A 21,169-nucleotide genomic window follows, 5' to 3' on the forward strand; every position below is an offset into this window, starting at 1 on the left:
CTATGGAGTTTGGGATTCTTGGCAGTACCGTGGTTGTGGGGCAAAAAATTCTGTATATGTTACCACAGTCACTAACAGTTGAGCAACTTCATGTTAATAAATGGAAACCAGAAAATCCTGGGAAGGTCCTTTTCCCCTGTATTTGATTACTTAGCATCTCTGCATGTTACAATTTTTGTATATGTGCTGTGGAAATAAGCACAATTGAGGCTTCTGTCCCTGGTTTCCCAGGACCTCTTCCCGAGCACTGCCCTCTGTCCTACCTCAGCTGTGGTAATATCCTCTTCACTCTCCAGTCCTGATATGAAGAGCACCTCTCCTATGAACTCAGGTCATAAAGAAGAACCTGCCATTTTTTTCAACGTTATTCTCTTTCCTTTCATCCCTTCCTCAGATACACACAGAGTATCTATTATTTGTCAGGTTCTGACAGTTCGGAAGGTACAAGATAGTCCCTAATTTAAATTCAGGAAATAGACAAATACGATCAAGAGAATAGACAAGTGAAATAATAACAAATTGTGCTGTGCTCTGTTGAAAACTGAAGTGATAAGGTAGACAGTAATTGCCATGGGGAGGCATGTGGTAGAGAGAAGCACTTCTAGATAATGCAGTCAAAGAGGATCTCACTGAGATGAACTGAGACCTTCATGATGGAGTCAGCTTTGCAAAAAGCAACAGCCTATTTAATGGCCCAGCAGCTAGAGAGAGCTTGGAAAGGGCCATAGAAACTGACCGAGGCCCTGCGGGTGTGGTTCAGAGGTTGAGCAGTCCACCCATGCACCAGGAGGTCGCTGGTTGAATTCCAAGTGAGGGCACATTCCCCGGGTTGAGGGCTCCATCCCCAGTAGCGGGCGTGCAGGAGGCAGCCCATCCATGTTTCTCGATCATCAATGTTTCTATCTTTCTCTCAAATCAATAAAATCATATTTTTAAAAAAGAAAATGACAGAAAGTCAGTGCAGTGTGGCTAGAGGATGAACAAGGGTGGAGGATGCAGATGAAGAGATTGATTGGTTGTTTTAGTCAGGGCAGTGCCATGATTATATTTACATTTTAAGAAGTGCAATCTATGCCAAAACCGGTTTGGCTCAGTGGGTAGAGCGTCGGTCTGCGGACTGAGGGGTCCCGGGTTCGATTCCGGTCAAGGGCATGTACATTGGTTGCGGGCACATCCCCGGTGGGTGGTTGATGTTTCTCTCTCATAGATGTTTCTAGCTCTCTGTCCCTCTCCCTTCCTCTCTGTAAAAAAATCAATAAAATATATTTTTTTTTAAAAAGAAGTGCTATCTGGCTGTTCCGTCTGCTCTCCAATGTACAATAAAGTTGTTATTGCTCTTATAAATGACAAATGTGTAGCATTTTCCCTTGGGACTTCCCAAATCCCATTGGGAAAACATCCTGGAACATTCTGGGGTAGCTGCAACTCTGATCTTGGTCTCTGGAGGCAAAACACATCTCAGAACCAGCTATGGGAATCCTTTCCTAGGAGTTAATGAGGCAAAGTGAAGGAGGAATAGTACAGAGGCCTTGAGGTGGGAAGGAACCTGGATTGTTTGGAGACTTGAAAGTGGCTGAGAAGGAGGGAAGCTGGGTGTGTAAGAATGGGTGGCAGGTTAGGCTCAGACTTTCAAGAGCCTGGTAGATAGGCTTCCAGTGAAGACCCCACTGATCTGTATCTGAAGAACAGTGGGAAACAGGCCTCGAGCAGAGGATGCCTGTGATTATATTTGCGTTTTGAAAGCTTCCACTGTGTGTTAAGATTGGATTAGAAGGGGGAAGAGTAATGGGGCTGAAGGGACCACCATCATCCAGGAGAGATGTGATGGTGCCCTAGACTGGGTGTTTGTATTGGAATGGAGAGAAGTGGAAGGCTTTAAGATGCATTGAGGAGGCAAAATTAACAGGTGATGGATAGTCTCCAGCTCCGGGCTTCGTGCGATCTCAGTGGTTACGGGTGTGTGGGGACTTCGAGCTTGGATCAGGGCGCTGGCCGGGTTCCCGCGCGTTAGTGTAGTGGGCGTGGCCCGCCGAGCCGTCGTCATGGTGATCAGGTTGGGCGGGGCCGAGGGCGGCGCAGCTGGGGTCTGCGTCACTTGGTGGTGGCGATGGTGCGTATGTGTGGGGGCGGGGTATACGCTGGGCGCGTCCCTAGGATCACGTGGTGCGCAGCACGCAGAGTCCTTCTGTCGGTTGGTCCTGAAGCGGCGCAGCCGGAGCGGGGCTGTGAGGTGAGCTCGCGGTGAGGCACGGCGAGGCGAAGCCGGCTGGTCGAAGCCGGTCCGGGCGGGCCCGCGCCGGCGCGTGCCGTGCGGGCGGGGACGGTGACGGACGCCACCGCTACTCTGGTCCCCTGCCCGGCCCTGCTCCCCGCCTGGCCCGTCTCGCCCAGCCCGGAGGGAGGCCCGGGGACCGCTGCTGAGAGCGTGGCGGGCGTGCGAGCGGCGCCCAATCCCCAAGGCTGCCCGCGGGAGTGATGGCAGCCTAAGCCAATCAGCGCCGCCCGAGGGGGCTGGGCCGCGGGGTGCGGGCCTGGGGCGCGGAGCGGGCCGTGTTGGTGGTGGTGGTGGTGGTGTGGTGGGTGGTAAGCGCCAGGGGCAGAGCCTGAGCTTTTGTGGCCCCGAGACCTCCACCACCAGCCTTTGCTATTGCCTTTTTTATTTTTGGGAATGCGTTTTCGAAAATTGACTCTTTTATCCTATTCTGGGGAGCACACCCCTTTCTCAAGCCCCCGACTATGGGAGTGTCCCCTTTCTCTAGGTTTGAAAATGCGTGTGGGTCACCCCTTTCTTAAGCTCCAGCCCAGGGGTTTTTATCTCAATTTCCAAAGCCCCCTCAAACTGAGGATGTACCCCCTTTCCTAGGATCCCCAAACTGGGAAGACACTTCCTTTTTTCGAGCCTTCAATCTGAGTAAGCACTCCCTTTCAAATTTGGAGCTTCGCCCTGTTAACGAGTCTCTCAAATCTGGGGTCCAATAACCAAAGTTTTGGGGTACTTACATTTCCACAAATCCAAGCCCCCTTTTCCAGGCTCCTAATCTGGCAGTGTGCTTTCCAGAGTTTCTTAAATGTAAGGGCTTCTTCCTTTCCTCAGTCCTTCAAATCTGAGGTGCACTTCATTTCTAGATACTACTGAAAATGAGATCCAAGTCCTGAAGTTTAAGGGTACATACATGCAATTACACAAAGAAGGGAGTTCGCTGCTCTTCCAGTCACCGTTTTTGGGTTTGCATCCTTTTTTATTAGTTACCCAAATCGAACATCCTGTTTCCCCGAGGGAGACTCATTTTCATATCTGAGGGTGTATTTGTTTCTTGCGTTCCTCAAATGTATGGGATACACCCCTTTGACTACACAATCTTCAGGGTGCAGTCACCTTCCTGATGCTTCTTAAATCTGGGAGGGTACATCTTTTTTTCTGGCTCCTCTCATTCCCAGGTGATAGTCCATGTTTGTTTTTTTTTAGCTCTTCTGCCATCTAAAACATTCCCCCCCCCCCCCCCCCCCAGTTTCCTTCCATTTTTGGAACCTCAATTCCCCTGTAAGTGCTCTCCCTGTTCCTTTTTTAAAGACCGATATCAGTCTTAGCCTTGTATTTTCTTTTTTTATAAAGGTTTTTAAAACGTATTTTTATTGATTTCAGAGAGGAACGGAGAGGGAGAGTTAGAAACATAAATGATAAGAATCATTAATTGGCTGCCTCCTGCACGCCCCCTACTGGAGATTGAGCCTGCAACCCAAGAATGTGCCCTTGACCAGGATCGTACCTGGGACTCTTGAGTTCTAAGGCGGACGCTCTATCCACTGAATCAGATCAGATGCAGGGGTCCTCAAACTTTTTAAACAGGGGGCCAGTTCACTGTCCCTCAGACCGTTGGAGGGCCAGACTATAGTTTAAAAAAAACTATGAACAAATTCCTATGCACACTGCACATATCTTATTTTGAAGTAAAAAGACAAAACGGCAAAAACACCCGCCTGTGGCCCGCGGGCCGTAGTTTGAGGACGCCTGAGAGCTCTTTCTTTGATGAATGGTATCTTTAGCACAGCACTTTCTCTGCTTCTGTGACCTTCTTTTTTTCTTCTGAGCATACTTCCTATAGTCATACCTGAATTCGCTTTGCCCAAAGGGAGGCTCTCCCTTCCAAAGGGGTGTCTGCATGTTTTCTTTCCTGTGTCTACTTTATCTTTTATCTTTCTGCTAACTGGAACTCTTCTCTGTCAGCTTACCTTATACCCAGGCGTTTTCCTGGTTTCTAACTCTGGACACTGCTCTGCTTACGGGTGGCTGTACAGATTTTCCCTTTCTTCCCCTAATACTGAAGGTGGCTTCAAGTCCAGGACTATCTGATGCCCCAAGTGCTGGATTTAAACTGGGAAGGAAGCCTCTCTCATTTCTTTGGTTATTCACAGGACTCTTAATCCTCCTGGTGGTTTGCTTCCTATAACATTCTGGTTAGATGAATACTGTTTTCTCCTTTGCTTTATTTTCCTGTATTGGAAAAAAAAAAAAGCTCTCAAGAGATTCTTCTAGTCTTGCTGTCAGCTCAAAAGCTTCCTCCCTACATTGGCTTACTTCTTTCCTTTTATCAAGAAAAGAGATCATTTGGAGGAATGTCTTAGTTATTCTTTTTGTTATTGTCCCTGGGGTGCAGGTGGGGGATGGGTCCTTGTCTCTCCCATCACCTATCTGCCAAGCCTTGCACCCAACCCTCACCTTAAAATCTATAAATACCTGGGACCTCTTGTCTTTTAAGAGCCTCAGTAGATTATTTCTTTTGTATTTCCCTCTGCCTTTCTAGATCTTACTCAGGGCTTCTCAGCCTGAACCCCTTAATCAGATTAATTTCTCCACAGCTGGAATCCCAAGTGCTTATGGGATAATGACACCTCTGACCTTTCTTCCTTTTGAGAAGTACTTGAGTGTGCAGCTGTATGAGGCCTCAGTGGGGGAGAGATTTTGGGCCTGAGAAACTACATTGGCAGGACAAGGCCAGAGGAAAATACTGCATTTTTAGGACCTCATCCTTCTGAATCTCATTTGGAGATTGGATGTTTGCCAAGCACCTGCTTCTTAGGGATGCTGGGGGATTTAATGATACTCCCAGGAACCTGTAGGAATTAATGGGGCATGTGGAGAAGTGTGTGAACTCAGTGTTGGAACTTGAATTGTATTTTCAGAACAACTAAGCTGTTTTATATTATATCTCATGTTTATGAAAGCCCTAGAGCTAAGTTGTGTTATTTCAGGAAGTGAAATAGATCCACATTTAGATCATTTTGTCATTAGTAAGTACCAAATTCATTAGAAAACACTGGAGGTCTGTCTGAGCAGTACCTAATAAAATAAAAGTGAACAGGTACTTTGTCTCTTTATTTGCCTGGTTGGTACTTTATCTGTGTACTGCTATGAACAGTGCACCCAAGTGTTCTATACCACTGCTTCTCAAACTTGAATGTGCTTATAAATCACTTGGGGGTGGGGTCTTGCTAAAATGCTGATTCTGATCCAATAGGTTTAGGGTGGGGCCTGAGTACCTGCATTTCTAATTCCCAGGTGATGCTAATGTTACTGAACTACATTTTGAGTAGTGAGGTTCTGTACACAAGGTCAAAGATTTCTGTGTGAAAATAGGAAGGTGGTGGTTAGCCTTATGCTAACCTTATGCTTATTGGTATTATGTTCCATTTTCTCTTTATCCAGACACACACCCCTTAAAGTTTGTACAAGGCATGGTCCCCTTCTGAGTACTACGTTATATTCAATTACAGTTATTCCAGCATTTAGCTTTTAAAACCATGGCTAAAACTTCTCTTGGACTTTGATTTCTATGTACTTTGTCAAATTTATTTATTTTGTCCACCTTTTCCAAAATCTGGGTGTTCCCCTTCAAGTTCCATGATAGCTCACTTAATGGCTATAGGCCTGTTACTGCCATTTGTACATGTATTAAAACTAACTTAGTCTCCAATTCTGAGATGTCAAGCTAGTTTCTAGCTTTTTACTGCTATAAACAGTGCTTTCTGTACAAACATATTTAGCCCAATCATTATTATCATTATTAAAGATAAATTCCTAGATGTAACTGCTAGGCCAAATTACATGCTTATTTTTAAGACTTTTAATGAATATTACCAAAATGACCTGCAGAAAGGATGTATTGATTTATACTTCCACTAACAATGTATGAGAATGCTTTCTTTAAAAACAAGGTATGAAAAGCTGCTCAATTTTTTTCTATTTCCCTTGAAAATGTATTCATATTTGTTAAACTTTAACAATTTTTTAATTGAAATTTTTGGGTGACATTGGTTAATAGAATGATATAGGTTTCAGATATACAATTCTATAATACTAGAGGCCCGGTGCACGAAATTTGTGTGTGGGTACGGTCCCTAGGCCTGGCCTACAATCTTCCCCGGCTGCCTGCAGCCAGCCCTCCCCCCCCCCCCCCCCAGTTCCCCGTTCCCCATGAGGTGATGGGAGCCTGCCAGCTGGGGGAGGAACCGAGAGGTCGGCCGGCCCCACTCCCACTGTGGGTCACCCTCTATGTGTCGCCCACATCCCCCGCCATCCACCCCTGGTTTCCCGTTTGCCATCGGGCAATGGGAGCCTGCTGGCTGGGGAAAAGGATAGAGAGGTGGTCAGTGTGCCTCATAGTGACTGGTCGAGTGGTCATTCTGGTAATTCTATCATTAGGGTCAATTTGCATATCATCCTTTTATTATATAGGATATCACCTGTATATTGTATTATGTGTTCACCACCCCTAGTCAAGTCTCCTTCCATCAGCATTTATTTATATTTTGTCAAATTTAAATGCTTAAGTATTTTTTGCTTAAATTTAAACATAATTCTTTTTTTTTTAAATATATTTTTATTGATTTCAGAGAGGAAAGGAGAGGGAGAGAGAGATAGAAACATCAATGATGAGAGAGAATCATTGATTGGGTGCCTGCTGCACGCCCCCCACTGGGGATTGAGCCCGCAACCTGGGCATATGCCCTGACCGGGAATCGAACCGGCGACCTCCTGGTTCCTGGGTCGACGCTTAACCACTGAGCTACACCCGGCTGGGCTCAAACATAATTCTTGATAAAGAATCATATCATACTTCATATCATAGCAGATATAATCATCCAGCTTGTCTCTCTGATTCCTCACCTGTTATCCTACCATGGTAGGGAGTCTGAGCTATCCCAAGTCAGCAGGGTCACAGGTGTTTTAACGTTCCAGTCCTTGGTTTTCTAGGTTCTGGAAATGGGTATGGGAAAGGCAGCGCTTGGAACTTGAATGGAAGCTGCTAGTTTATCTCTGTATGGGAGCTTCACAAAGGTGAATGCTGGTGGGAAGATGACCTTCTTTGATGGGGATCATGTCCTTTTGAAGCCATATCTCTAATCTGTTTCTAAGTCTTAGTGGGTTTTTCCTTTCTAAATGTCTTAGGTCATCTGTACCTATATCCCTGGCTATTACCTGTCATGGCCTTTTTCCAACATAATCTTATTCTGGGCCCTAATCAGGACAAACTTGAATGACTAGACTATTTTGTGTCCTGGTCCTCCCCTTCCCCCATCCCTCACATGAATGTCAGATCCTCTTCAGTCAGGGATTTGATCTGGATTTGGCTATAGTCCCAGCTGCTCCACTCACTGTGAGACCTCAGGCAAGTCACTTAATGCTGCTGGGCCTCATTCTCCCCTTTTGTTAAGTGAGGGCCTGATTTTCTCCAAGGTCTGCCCTGTTCTGAGTCTTCGACAGTACCTTGCTTAGAAACCCAGTGTCTGGGAGCTTGTTGTAGCAGATCTGATTTCTTCACGTGCTGTTGGGCAGGCTGCCAGTCATTCTCTTGTCCGAGTCACTTCTGCCACTGCCTCTTCTAGCCAAGGCAGCCAGCTTGTCCTCACACCCAACTTCAGCATTCTTCTACCTCCATGTCCTCTGTCAGTTCCATGCTTTATTTTATTCAAAACTGCTTAAACTTATCAAAGAATTCTTCCTTGAATTCTCTGTTTAATGTTTACTACTTCCCTGAATCACTAAGAGGGAGGCTGTAGTTTACATAAAACATGTTTATTTGTAAATTCTCTTGTCTGATGTATATTTAAAAAATGTTTTTCTCTCCTCCCCACTCCAGCTTTCTTTTTTGCTTTGAATTAGCAGTGTAGGTAGAATGAAATTTAAAAGTGAAGAAGGGTAGGCCAGGTGGCTTAATGGTTGGGTGTTGACCCATGAACCAGGAGGTCACAGTCAGGTTGCGGGCTCGATCCCCAGTAGGGGGCATGCAAGAGCCAGCAGATCAATGATTCTCACCATTAATGTTTCTTTTTCTTTTAAAAATATATTTTATTGATTTTTTACAGAGAGGAAGGGAGAGGATAGAGAGTAAGAAACATCAATGAGAGAGAAACATCAATCAGCTGCCTCCTGCACACCTCCCACTGGGGATGTGCCTGAAACCAAGGTACATGCCCTTGACCGGAATCGAACCTGGGACCCTTCAGTCCGCAGGCCGTCGCTCTATCCACTGAGCCAAACTGGTTAGGGCTCACCATTAATGTTTCTATCTCTCCCTCTTCCTTCCTCTCTGAAATCAATAAAAACGTATTAAAAAAGAAAGAAAGAAAAATGTAGCCCTAGCCAAATAACTCCATTGGTTAAAGCATCGTCCCAATATGCCAAGGTTTCAGTTCGATCCCTGGTCAGGGCACATACAAGAATCAACCAATGAATGCATAAATAAGTGGAACAACAAATCGATGTTTCTCTCTGTCTTCCTCTTTCTCTAAAAAAATCAATAAATTAAACACACAAGCAAACAAACAGACAAAACACGTGGCCTATCCAAGTAAACTCTGGTTGGATAAAGAGTAATTTTTTAAAAAGTAATCCGCGCCCCCTCTCTCCTTCCCCCATTACTTCCTAGGGAGATGAAGGGAGGTTTGAGCTCTGATTTCCAGGCTCTCAGTGCATGGGACAATGCTTAACCAATTGAGCCACACTGGCCAGGGAAACATTTTTCTTGATAAGCATTTTTAAAAACAAAATACGTCTTTAGAGTCTCCTTGGTTTGGTTAGATGATAAACTTGGAAAGAAAAAGGGAGGATGCTGTCCCTGTTCATCTCTCTCAGTGACTGCTCCTTTCAGATTGTTGACTGACTAACCTTGGGGTAATTATTAAACATTAAAACCCAAGCCCTAGCCAGTTTGGCTTAGAGGATAGAACATCGGTCTGCGGAATGAAGGGTCCCGGGTTCGATTCCGGTCAAGGGCACATGCTGGGGTTGCAGGCTCAATCCTCAGTAGGTGTGCAGGAGGCAACCGATCAATGATTCTCTGTCATTATTGATGTTTCTATCTCTTTCTCTCCCTCTCCTTTCCTCTCTGAAATCAATAAATATATATTTAAAAAAAATTGAAACCCTGATTTATAATGATGCTGTGACAACTTTGCTAGGTCTTGGGCTAGGTATCCAGCTATCTTTTGCTTTCTTTGGCCAAATAATGGAATCAGTGTGCTTGGAGAAATCCCATAAAATTTTAGGAGCCTGATATGAGTCACCAAGCATAAACAGTGCATTTGTATGAAAGGGAGGTGGTGCCTGAATCAGTGGACTTTGGGGAAGGAGGACAGGAGGGGCCTGCGGAAGGATTTAAAACCATGGTTTTGTTTGATGAGAGCTTATTCGATGTCAGAAGCATAATCCTAGGATTTAAAAGGCTGACTCCCAGGCATCTTAGATGACTATTTGGGTTCTCTTTGTCCTAGTAAGAGACCTGATTTTCAAGAGGTCTCTTTCCCGCATGGAAAATGTGCATGGCTAGGTAGATTGACATGCCTTCCTTGCTTTTACAGGTGTATAGGTGTTGGGATTTCTAGGTTTTGAAAATTTGGCCAGGAAATGTGGACATTTTTATTTTAATTTATTTTTATTTTTTAAAATATATTTTTCTTTTTAAAAAATATTTTTATTGATTTCAGAGAGAGGGAGAGAGACATAGCAACATCAATGATGAGAGAGAATCATTGATTGGCTACCTCCTGCATGCTCCCCCACTGGGGATTGAGCCCACAACTTGGGCATCCTAATTCATAGGTTGACACTCAATCACTGAGCCACACTGGCCAGGCGACATTTTACAATAATAGTAATAATAATAATAATAATAATTATAGCAAGCAGTTTTTGGAGTACTCTATTGGATCTCATTGAGTCTTGACAATTTATTATCTTCATCTGATAGATGAGGAACTGAGATTAAGTAACTTGTCCAAGGTCATTTGCTAATTAAGAGTCCATGTTTCTTGGCCTGTAGTCCGGTTGCATTTACATCTTCCTCTCTATGGCTGCCTTACCCCTCCCCTCATCCCAGTTTGAATAAGTCATTTTAATCATAGTATCAAACAGGCAACATTCTGGAAAACTGAACTAAGTGACTGCTGAGAGAAGGGATGGCCTTGCCCCCTCACCCCTGATTCCATTCCTGACCATGCAAATATCCCTTAATTGTAGAAGCCCAGCTCACTACCTTTATCTCTTTCTTGAGGCTTCTGGGCATGGATGGTTTGGGTTGTTTGTCCCATGGAGTGGTGAATGCTGTCCAATGTGTTTTGATGAGTAGGAAATTGGTCATGCTTTGACCTATATGAGAATTATACATCTCCAATTCAGAAAAGCAAGATAGTTGAAGAGGCTACTGTCCAGGATGCATGGTATATGGTGGTAAGAACCAGGATTTGGAGACAGAATGCCTGAGTTTGAGATCCAACATCTGTAACTTGTAACTTGGGCATGTGGTTTAAACCTCTTGGGCCTCTCACTGTGATGTAGGCATTAGAGACACTTCTAGCATGGTAAGTTACTTAACCTGTCTGGATCTCTGTTTCCACACTCAAGTATCATCATAACTGTCTCCCATTCATTGATCATTGGAAGTATCGGTAAATACTACCCTTTCCCTACATTTCCTAATCTGAAATAGGAATAAGGAAACCTAATTCATCAGGTTATCAAAACTTGGTGAACTGTGAAGAGTTGAGTATATGTTACTATTATTTTTGTTTTATTCCTTTCACAAAATGTTTGTAAAATCCCTTCATGGACCTTGTTTGTTAATTTGTATTTTATCCTTAACTACATCATTAGTGTCTGTAAGAGAAAGATACTTTTCCCCCTCATTTTCACACTTAAGAACATAACAGTTCCTGTCCGACTGGTGTGGCTCAATGGTTGAGCGTCAGCCTATGAACAAGGAGGTCACAGTTTGATTTCTGGTCAGGGCATGTGCCCTGGTCCCCAGGTTGTGGGCTTGATCTCCAATGGGGGAGTGGTATGCAGGAGGCAGCTGATGAATGATTCTCTCTCATCCTTGATGTTTCTAACTCTGTCTCCCTCTCTGAAATCAATGAAAACATACATTTTTAAAAAAGAACATAACAGTACAGTATATCCTTTTTTTAGTATATGTTTTTATTAATTCCAGAGAGGAAGGGAAAGGGAGAGATAGAAACATCAATGATGAGAGAATCATTGATCTGCCTCCTGCACGCCCCCTACTGGGGATCAAGCCTGCAACATGGGCATGTGCCCTTGCCCGGAATCGAACCTGGGACCCTTCAGTCCTCAGGTCTATGCTCTATCCACTGAGGCATACCGGCTAAGGCAATACAGTATACTTTTAATATCATTAGTGTTTAAATATCCCAAAGGCCTTATTTTTATTTTTTCATTTTTTTTTAATCCTCACCTGAGGATATGCTTTTATTTATTTTAGAGAAAGAGGAAGAGAGAGAGAGAGAGGAAGAAAGAAACATCAATGTGAGAGAGAACCATCGATTGATTGTCTCCTGCACGTACCCCAACTGAGGATTAAATCTCCAACCTACATATGTGCCCTGACCAGGAGTTGAACCATTAGTCCTTCGGTGTATGGAACGATGCTCTAACCAACTGAGCCACACCAACCAGGGCAAAGACCTTATTTTTAAAAGCAATATGAGTATTTTGGAGGAGGTCCTGTTTCTCAAATCCGAGCTCTTCCACCGAGCTGGTGATTGTGGGCAAGTTATTTGCTCTGAGCCTCTTTTCTCTCTCTGTGTAAAATGGAATAATACTGCAACTTCTCTGCATTGTTGGGCATGAGATACTTGTCAAGGGTTTAGCCTTGGTGAAGACTCAGTAAATGTTAGCCATTTCCTGGTATTGATAATAAAGTTAATATCTATCTTCTATAATAATAAAAGCGTAGTATGCTAATTAGACTGGATGTCCTTCTGGGCATCCTTCTGGATGACCTTCTGGACGAAGCTGGGGCTGTGAGGCAAGCCCGGGTCCTGGGTGCCCGAGGGAAGCCAGTGCCGAATTTTGTGCATCGGGCCTCTAGTTTAAGAATAAGGTATTGCATTCATTGACTATTAAATAATTTACTTATATTTAAAACTTCATACATAGTGAAAGGGTTATAAGTCAGGGAAATATCTTTGAAGGCCCCATAGAGTAATGACTCCATCTCCAAATTTGTTTTCCTTTGTAATATAGTGATACCTCAAAGAATCCTGTAAGAACAGCTTAGTCAGGCATGTTTCAAAAAAGACTCCCTTGCCTAAAAGGAACCCACACAAACCCATTCCAGAGCTACTGACTATATTTATAGACTGGAACCTCCCTGTGAAAGAATACAGCTTTTCTTAGATTCTATGGGTGAAATTATGGTCTGTCTTCAGGTGCCTCATTCCCTGTGCTTGCTTTTCTCTCCCTGCCGGTGGATAGCACTTTTCAGCTTAACAATGTTAATCAGCTTAACAATAACCCACAACCTTTGGACCAACTGGATAGCACTTTTCAAAGAGCTTCCAAGTGATTATCTCCTTGAATCCCTACATCCTTCCAGAGGGGTGGTATTGGCCTCTTCCCTGTTTTTATTCCCATTTTGCCTGTGTAGAAGCTGAGGTCATCTCTGATAAGCACCTGACTACCATGTAAGGGTACTGCTTGTTAGATGCCAGGGGTGCCTATGAGGAAGAGTTCAATGCTTAGGGAGAAATTGACTCAGAAAGAGGCAATTTCAGTATACTAGGTATACCGGTTAATAATGCGGATTTTTTTCAATAGATGGAGTTACACATATGTTGATATATATGCGATTTGATATGTATGCTATTTTGTTGTATTGACAACAAGCTTCAAAACTTCATATGTCAAATTTGCTGAAGGTGTTAACATCATAGATATTTTTACACTTAAAAATGGCGAATTTCGTGCCAAAAAAGCACTTGCGGGAAGTTATAATTCATTATTTTGAAGAAAAGTGCTGTGAATACTTCAGGAAGCTTATGGTGAACATGCTCCATCTCAAGATACTTGTGAATGCTGGTTTAAACGCTTTAAAAGTGATGATTTCGATGTGAAAGACAATGTCCAGGTCAACTGAAAAAGTTTGAAGACCAACAATTACAAGCATTATGGGATGAAGATGCGTGTCAAACTCAAAAACAACTTGCAGAAAGATTAAATGTTGCTCAGCAAACAATTTCCGATCGTTTACAAGCAATGGGAAAGATTTTAAAGGAAGGAAAATGGGTGCCACATCACCTGACCGAAAAGACAAATGGAAAACCGAAAAGTCATCAGTAAAATGTTGCTTCAACGGCATGAAAGTCTTTTTTGCATCGAATTGTGACTGGTGATGAAAGTGGATTTATTTTGAGAATCTCAAATGCACAAAATCATGGGTTGATCCAGGTCAACCATCAACATCGACTGCAAGGTCAAATTGCTTCGGAAAGAAGACAATGCTCTGCGTTTGGTGGGATCAGGAAGGTGTGGTGTATTATGAGCTTCTAAAACCAGGTAAAGCGGTTAATACTGATCGCTACCTACAACAAATAATCAATTTGAACCACGCTTTGATCATGAAACGACCAGAATGTGCCAGAAGACACAGCAAAGTAATTTTGCTTCATGATGATGCACCATCACACACTTCAAAACCAGTTAAAGACACATTAAAATATCTTGCTTGGGAAGTATTAACCCACCTGCTGTATTCACCAGACCTTGCTCCTTCAGATTACCTCTTGTTCTGATCGATGGCACACACACTTTCTGAGCAGCACTTCAAAAACATACGAAGAAGTGGAAAATTGGGTCTCTGAATGGTTTGTCTCAAAACAAGAAAAGTTCTATTGGGACGGTATCCACAAATTACCTGAAAGATGGGGAAATGTGTAGCTAGCGATGGACATTACTTTGAATAAAGCACTTTTGATGTTTCTCTTGAAATTATAGTGTTTTCTTTTCTTTTTTTTTTTTTTTTGAAGTTCTACCATCATATAGTGTTTTCTTTGATTACAAAATCTGCATTATTAACCGGTACACCTGGTAGAGTGCTGATTGCTGTCTCTCAGAGGACAGGCCAGCCAGGTTGTCATGGGAGAGTATCGGACTGAGCCCCTGACCCAGTAAGCTCTTCAGAGAAGTGCTAATGGTTGAGGCCAGTCCTGAAGGGTCAGGCAGAGGAAGCAGCTTGTTTGAGCAAAGGTCTGGAGGTTGGAACTGTAAGGAATCTGGGCCTGTGGGCTCCAAGAGCAGTAATGAGAGCTTATTGTGTGCCAGGCTCTGTGCTAAGTAATTTTTATCTTTACCACACCTGTATGAAGGTACTGGTACTATCCCTCTTTTACAGATGAGGAGGCTGAGGCTCAGAGAGGAAATGACTTATGCAGAGTTATCTGGAAAATGGTGGAGCTGGGATCTAAATCAGTCTCACTCCAGAGTTCTGGCTCATAACCTCTATATGCTACTGCCCCTCTGCTAAGCTTGCCTGCTTCCCTCCTTTTAAGCTCCCATTGAGTTTGGTTTGGTCATAAGGGTTAACTCACTGACAGCCACAGTGAGGAGCTTAAACTACTAACCTGCTTTTATTTAAATTGAGATGTAATGACATATAACCTGAATTGTTTTATTTATTTTGTTTTTATTTATTTTATTTTATTTAAAAAATATATATTTTATTGATTTTTTACAGAGAGGAAGGGAGAGGGATAGAGAGTTAGAAACATTGATGGATGAGAGAGAAAGATCGATCAGCTGCCTCCTACACACCCCTACTGGGGATGTGCCTGCAACCAAGGTACGTGCCATTGACCGGAATCGAACCGGGGACCCTTCAGTCCACAGGCTGACGCTCTATCCACTGAGCCAAACCGGTTAGGGCTGTTTTTATTTTTAAATATATACATAGTATTTTAATAAAACATACACAGTTAAATTAACTTGAAATTAACCAAAGAAGTAACCAGAGCTGTTTTAAACAGAGGCATCTTATGATCAGATTTGTGTTTTAGAAGTATCACTGTAGTAACACTGAAGAACATTAGTAACAGTGTAGTAGTGACTAGAGTCAGATTACCTAGGTTTAATTCCTTGCCCCAATACTTGCTAGCTTTGTTATTTGAGCAGCTTACTTTCTGAACCTTAGTTTTTTTCATCTATAAAATAGGAATGATAATAATCCTCATTACGAACCTATGAGGTAGACACTAAATGATATATATATGTATTTAAAATAGTGTCTGTTATAAAATAGGCAGTCAGAAGATAGCAGCTTGTAAGGCAGTATTGGTTTGAATCTGGAAGGGTGCGTCTGAAGGCTTTGAGCTCCATCATGAGCTGTTGCAGTAATTGGGTTAGTACAAGGTGTGTGTGTGTGTGTGTGTGTGTGTGTGTGTGTGTGTGTGTGTGTGAACTGGGCAACTACCCAGAAATGGGAGAGACTTAGAAGGAGGTATTACAAAATGGTGACAGAATGGGAAGCAAAGGAGATGCCCATGTTTCTAGATTGGCATATTGGCCAGTCTCGGGGCCTTAAACTGTGATGGGGAGAAGAGGAGAAGGAACTTGTGAGGGTAATATGATTAGCTCAGTGAGGTTGAGTAATGTGCCAAAGGTCATGCAGCAAATATATTCTGGAGCCAAGCCTGAGCACTAGGCCCTTTGCATTGCTTCTGGGAGGATCCATTGATTTAACCAACTCATTCTCAGTATTTTTAAAAAAATATATACCGTATTTTTATTGATTTCAGAGAGGAAGGGAGAGGGAGAGAGATAGAAACATTCATGATGATGGGAGAATCATTGATCGGCTGTCTTCTGCACGCTTCACACTGGAGATCAAACCCGAAACTGGGGCATATGCCCTGACTGGGAATTGAACCGTGACCTCCTGTTTCATAGGTTGATGCTCAACCACTGAGCCATGCTGGTTGGGTTCATTCTCAGTATTTCAAAATGGATAAACTCAACCTGTGTTTGCTGTCTGTCTGAATTTTAATTGTGGAAGGAAAAGCTAGGTTCTTGGAGAAAGCATTTCAAGTATCTGGGAAGTGTGGGAATTTTTTGGCCTATTTCTTTCCTCTCTTTCTTCCCTGACTCTCCCCTCCCCATTGCTTCCTTCCTTCGCCCCTCAAGTAAAAGAAGGGAATTCAGTTCTTTTAGTGTGACCTGGGAAAGGGCCTGAAGGAATGGAAATGGTCTTTGCTTTAGACCCAGTGTTCCTTCTATGTCCTTGAAACTTGAGGATGGTGGTTCAGAGGCCCTTGCACCTAATGAATCAAATTGTCACTTCCCTAGGATTAAATTGTGCAGTTTTTGTTTTTTAGTTCTGTATATTGGATACCATTTGTTAGCATTTCATAATAATATTGACGGTAATCTTTTGTGTCTAATGTCCTTTTTGCTAGTACTATTACTATCATATATCGTTGCATCATTGATACTATTTCGTGTTTATTATACTAAGCACTTGATATCCATTAGCTCACTTATTTAATCACAATAACCCCAGGAGGTAGAGGTTATCAATCCCATTTTCTATATGGGCAAACAGAGGGGAGGCTAAGTGATTTTTCTCATTTTCACTTAGCCAACAAGTAGTGGAGCTAGGATTGGCCAGAATCTGAGTCTAAAACCTGTCTGTGCTGCCATCCCTAAGCACTCCCTGGCCTTCCTCCAAGCCAGAACTTTGGCAGAGTACCCTTGGAAGCTTCCTCTTGTATATCTGTCAGTGGACTTGCTGGTATATTGTTTATGCTTTTCTGGAACGGCAGCAAGGGCTTCAGGGAGTCTCCACCTGGTAGGCTCAGGGCTGTGGGGGTTGGGTAGAGGGGCTGGTTCCCACCCGAGGGGCCTTGCCTCTAGGATTTTGCCTCTTCCTTTAGATCAGGGGTGGGGAATCTTTTTTTCTGCCAAGGCCCATTTGGATATAACATCATTGTTTGTAACATCATTCGCTTAATATAATTCACTTAATATAAATTTATGTTTCTATGAAAAAAAAACTCCTAGATTTATTGAATTTCGAGTCCCACTTAGCAGGGCCAGACCAAATGATTCCCCTCCCCTGCTCTAGATCTTCACATGGGTGTCTCCTTGTCATTTAGATCTCTGCACAGACCTCAGCTTTTTATTTTATTTTATTTTGATTCTTTACAGAGAGGAAGGGAGAGGTATAGAGAGTTAGAAACATCGATGAGAGAGAAACATTGATCAGCTGCCTCCTGTACACCTCCTACTGGGGATAGACCCTGACTTAGTTTGATTTACTTTGTGTGTTCCCCAATATTTGGCCTTTGGAATGGGCTTGATGGCTAGCTCATCCTCACATAACACCTTTTTTTTCTTACGGATAATTTCTGTTGTGATAAACTGTAAATTTAGGTAAGTGTTTAAGAGGAAAAGAACAGTCAGCCTGTTTTTTTCTTCCAGTTTTCCCCCCCTCGCCTTAAACAAAGCTTTTCCAATTTATGCTTCTACCAACAGTATATATATGCCTGGGTTAAAAATCTTGATTTTCAAATATATCTTGCAGATGGCTTTTTATATCAGCATCTACAGATTCCCACACTCCTGTATTTTAACGGAAGGTCTCTGGGGTACCTGGGGCAAGGGACTTGTGAGATAAAAGTATTAATTCAACTCTGGCTGGTTTTTCTCAATGGTTAGAGCAACAGCCCACTGACAGAAGGGTTATGGGTTCAATTCCTGGTCAAGGGCATGTACAGGAGGTGACCAATCAATGTGTGTCTTTCTCATGTTGATGTTTCTCTCTCTCTCTCTTTCTCTTGCTCTGTCTCTCTTTCTTCCTCTCCTCCCTACCCACCACTCTCTCTAAAACTCAATGGAAAAAATATCCTCAGGTGAGGATTAAAAAAAAACAAAAAACCCATAACATTTCTTAATTCAGAAATCAAGCCTGCAACCAAGGTACATGTCCTCGACTGGAATCGAACCCAGGACCCTTCAGTCCACAGCCCGATGCTCTATCCAGTGAGCCAAACCGGTCAGAGACAGTATATCTTGCAGATGGCTTTTTATATCAGCATCTACAGATTTCCATTATTCTTTTTTTTTTTTTTTAAAAATATGTCTTTATTGATTTTAGAGAGTGGAAGGGAGAGGGGTAGAGAGATAGAAACATCGATGAGAGAAAACATTGATTGCTGCCTCCTGCACACCCCCTACTGGGAATCGAGCCCGCATCCCTGGGCATGAGCCCTGACTGGAAATCAGCCAGTGAACTCTTGAGCCACACCAGCCAGGCTGCCATTCTTTTTTTTTTTAAGAAAGAATTACTTTTCATTTACCTGGGTATATGGCCTGACCGGGAACTGAACCTGTGACCTTTTGGTGTATGGGACAGTGCTCCAACCAACTGAGCAACACTGGCCAGGACTTCCATTCTCCACCCCCTCCCACCATTATTCTTTGTGATAGTTGTACAACATTATATTGTATTGATGAACCATAATTCATTTAACTAGGCCTCTTGATGGCTGCAAAAATTGCAGAGCTATTTTGATCATCCTTATAGGTAATTTGGTAGAGTTTGGGGTTATATCTTTAGGATAAGTTATTGCCAGTGGGACTGCTGGTTTGCAGGTATGTGCATTTTTGTAGATAGTGCTAAGTTGCTGTTAGAAAAGCTTTTCCAATTTATGCTTCTACCAACAGTGTATATGCAATCTCATTTCTCCTCATCCCTGTAAATACTGGGTATCCTCCCCATCTGAGTTTTGCCTAATGAGATGTGAAAAATTGTTATTTTGATATGCATTTTCTTTTTTTAAATTGAGATACTTTATTATTATTATTTTTAATTCTCACCTGAGGATATTTTTCCATTGATTTTTAGAGAGAGTGGATGAGAAAGGGAAAGACAGAGAGAAATATCAATGTGAGAAACACATTGATTGGTTGCCTCCTGCATGAGCCCTGACCAGGGCTCGGGTCAGGGAGGAGCCTGCAACTGAGGTACGTGCCCTTGACTGGAATCGAACCCAGGACCTGTCGATCTGCAGGCCAGTGCTCTATCCATTGAGCCAAACTAGCTAGGGCTGATTTGCATTTTCTTAACTTAAGGTGAGGTTTTGTGGCTATACTATCACATGCTTATTAGACCTTTGTATTATTCCCTTCCCCCTCCTCCCTGTAATCTGCCAGTTCTTACACTTTGACTTTTTTGTTCTTGGTTTGTATGCACTCTTTGTTAATAAAGGAAGTTAGCCCTTTGTCATATGTGTTGCAGTTTTTTCCTAGTTTGTCATTTGTGAAAGTGCCCTTTAAACTGTATTACACAGTATACATTTAAAGTTTTCATTATTTTCATTAATATAGGTGCATTGACTGAATATTGTATTTAAGGGAATAAACTAGGCTATCTGTCTCCTGTATGGGAGCAGTGGCCTCCCATTGTTGGGAAATTTGAATGTAAAGGAGTAATTTGAAGTCCTGCCAAGATCTTTAAAATGGACTCTTATATAAATACAGATTGCATCAGATTTTTATCTCTTAGTTTTCCTCGTTGTCCTTTTGAACATATTTATTTTCCTCTTTTTCTGGAATCTGGAGATTGTTGGGAGAAAAGCTAAAAAGTATAGATAAATTAAAAGCTGTGGAATCTTAGCCCTCTTGTATCTGGAAAAAAACTTGTGTTTAAAACTGAATGTGAGCCCTGGCCGGGTGGCTCAGTTGGTTGGAGCGTCAGCTGGTACACCAAAAAGGTTGTGGATTCAATTCCAGGTTAGGGCACACCACCCAGGTTGCAAGTTCAATCCCTGGTTACGGCGTATTAGGGAGGCTACCAATTGATGTTTTCTCACATGGATGTTTTTCTCTTTCTCCCTTTTTCTCTCTCTGAAGATCATTAAAACCCTGGCCAGTGTGGTTCAGTTGGCTGTGTATAGTCATATGCACCAAAAGGTTTCTCTTTCGATTTCCAGTCAGGGCACATGCCCAGGTTGTGGGCTCTATCTCCAGTAGGGGGTTGCAGGAGGCAACCGATCAGATGTTTCACTATCACATCTATGTTTCTTTCTCCCTTCCTCACTTTCTAAAAATCAATACAAAATATTTTGAAAAATCAATAAAAAATATCCTTGGGTGAGGATTAAAAAAATACACCTAAATGTGAGAAGCAGCTTATGTAATTAAAAAAAAAAAATCCTGGTTCTGTCTTGAACTCTTTTTCATTAGCAGGTGTTGTCAGATTAAATTCAGACTTTCAAATGATTTCCAGGGTATCTCTCCCCTTGCCCTTTGTTAGAGCTTGTTCATCTCTTCTCAGTATTTGTGTTTGTCTTCCTGGATGGACTGAAGCAAGGACTGAGTTAGATTTCTTATTTCTAGTTTCCAGCACAATGCTTAATGAGAGTACTAATGGTTTGTTGAACGAATGAATGTGAAATTTAAAAACAAACTCTGCCACTACCAGAGGAGTGGAGGGAAGATTGGGGATGGGAAGTGAAAGGCAGATTAGTCCTTAGTCTTGTTCCATGTAATACCAGAGAGTGAAACTTCAAACAAGTGAGTCAGAGTTAAAATGAACAGGTTTTAGTTCATGATAAGGAAAACCTTCTGACAATTCAGCCTCAAGAGGAATTTGTTTTCTTGAGTCATTGGGAATAATTTGGTCATCTTTATTCATTCACTGCCTTGCTTCCACACTCCTGTATTTTAACGGAAGGTCTCTGAGATACCCTGGGCAAGGGAGTTGTGAGATAAAAGTATTAATTCAACTCTGGCTGGTTTTTCTCAGTGGTTAGAGCAACAGCCCACTTACAGAGGGTTATGGGTTCAATTCCTGGTCAAGGGCATGTATGGGAGGTAACC

The 21,169-nt window shown here is 42.6% G+C and overlaps 1 protein-coding gene across 3 annotated transcripts in view; it reads left to right on the forward strand.

Moving 5' to 3' along the window:
* The first annotated feature begins 2,150 nt into the window (after positions 1-2,150).
* Positions 2,151-21,169, forward strand: part of PHF20 (PHD finger protein 20) — a 120,766-nt gene continuing 101,747 nt past the window's right edge. For 2 of the 3 annotated variants that reach the window (XM_079783522.1, XM_079783524.1), the window contains exon 1: positions 2,151-2,230. The gene's annotated coding sequence lies outside the window, so the exon portion shown is untranslated. The remainder of the gene's footprint in view (positions 2,231-21,169) is intronic. The other variant, XM_079783523.1, reaches the window with a different exon arrangement.

Source organism: Cnephaeus nilssonii, assembly GCF_951640355.1.
Source record: "Cnephaeus nilssonii genome assembly, chromosome: 11".
Classification (NCBI taxonomy): Eukaryota; Metazoa; Chordata; class Mammalia; order Chiroptera; family Vespertilionidae; genus Cnephaeus; species Cnephaeus nilssonii.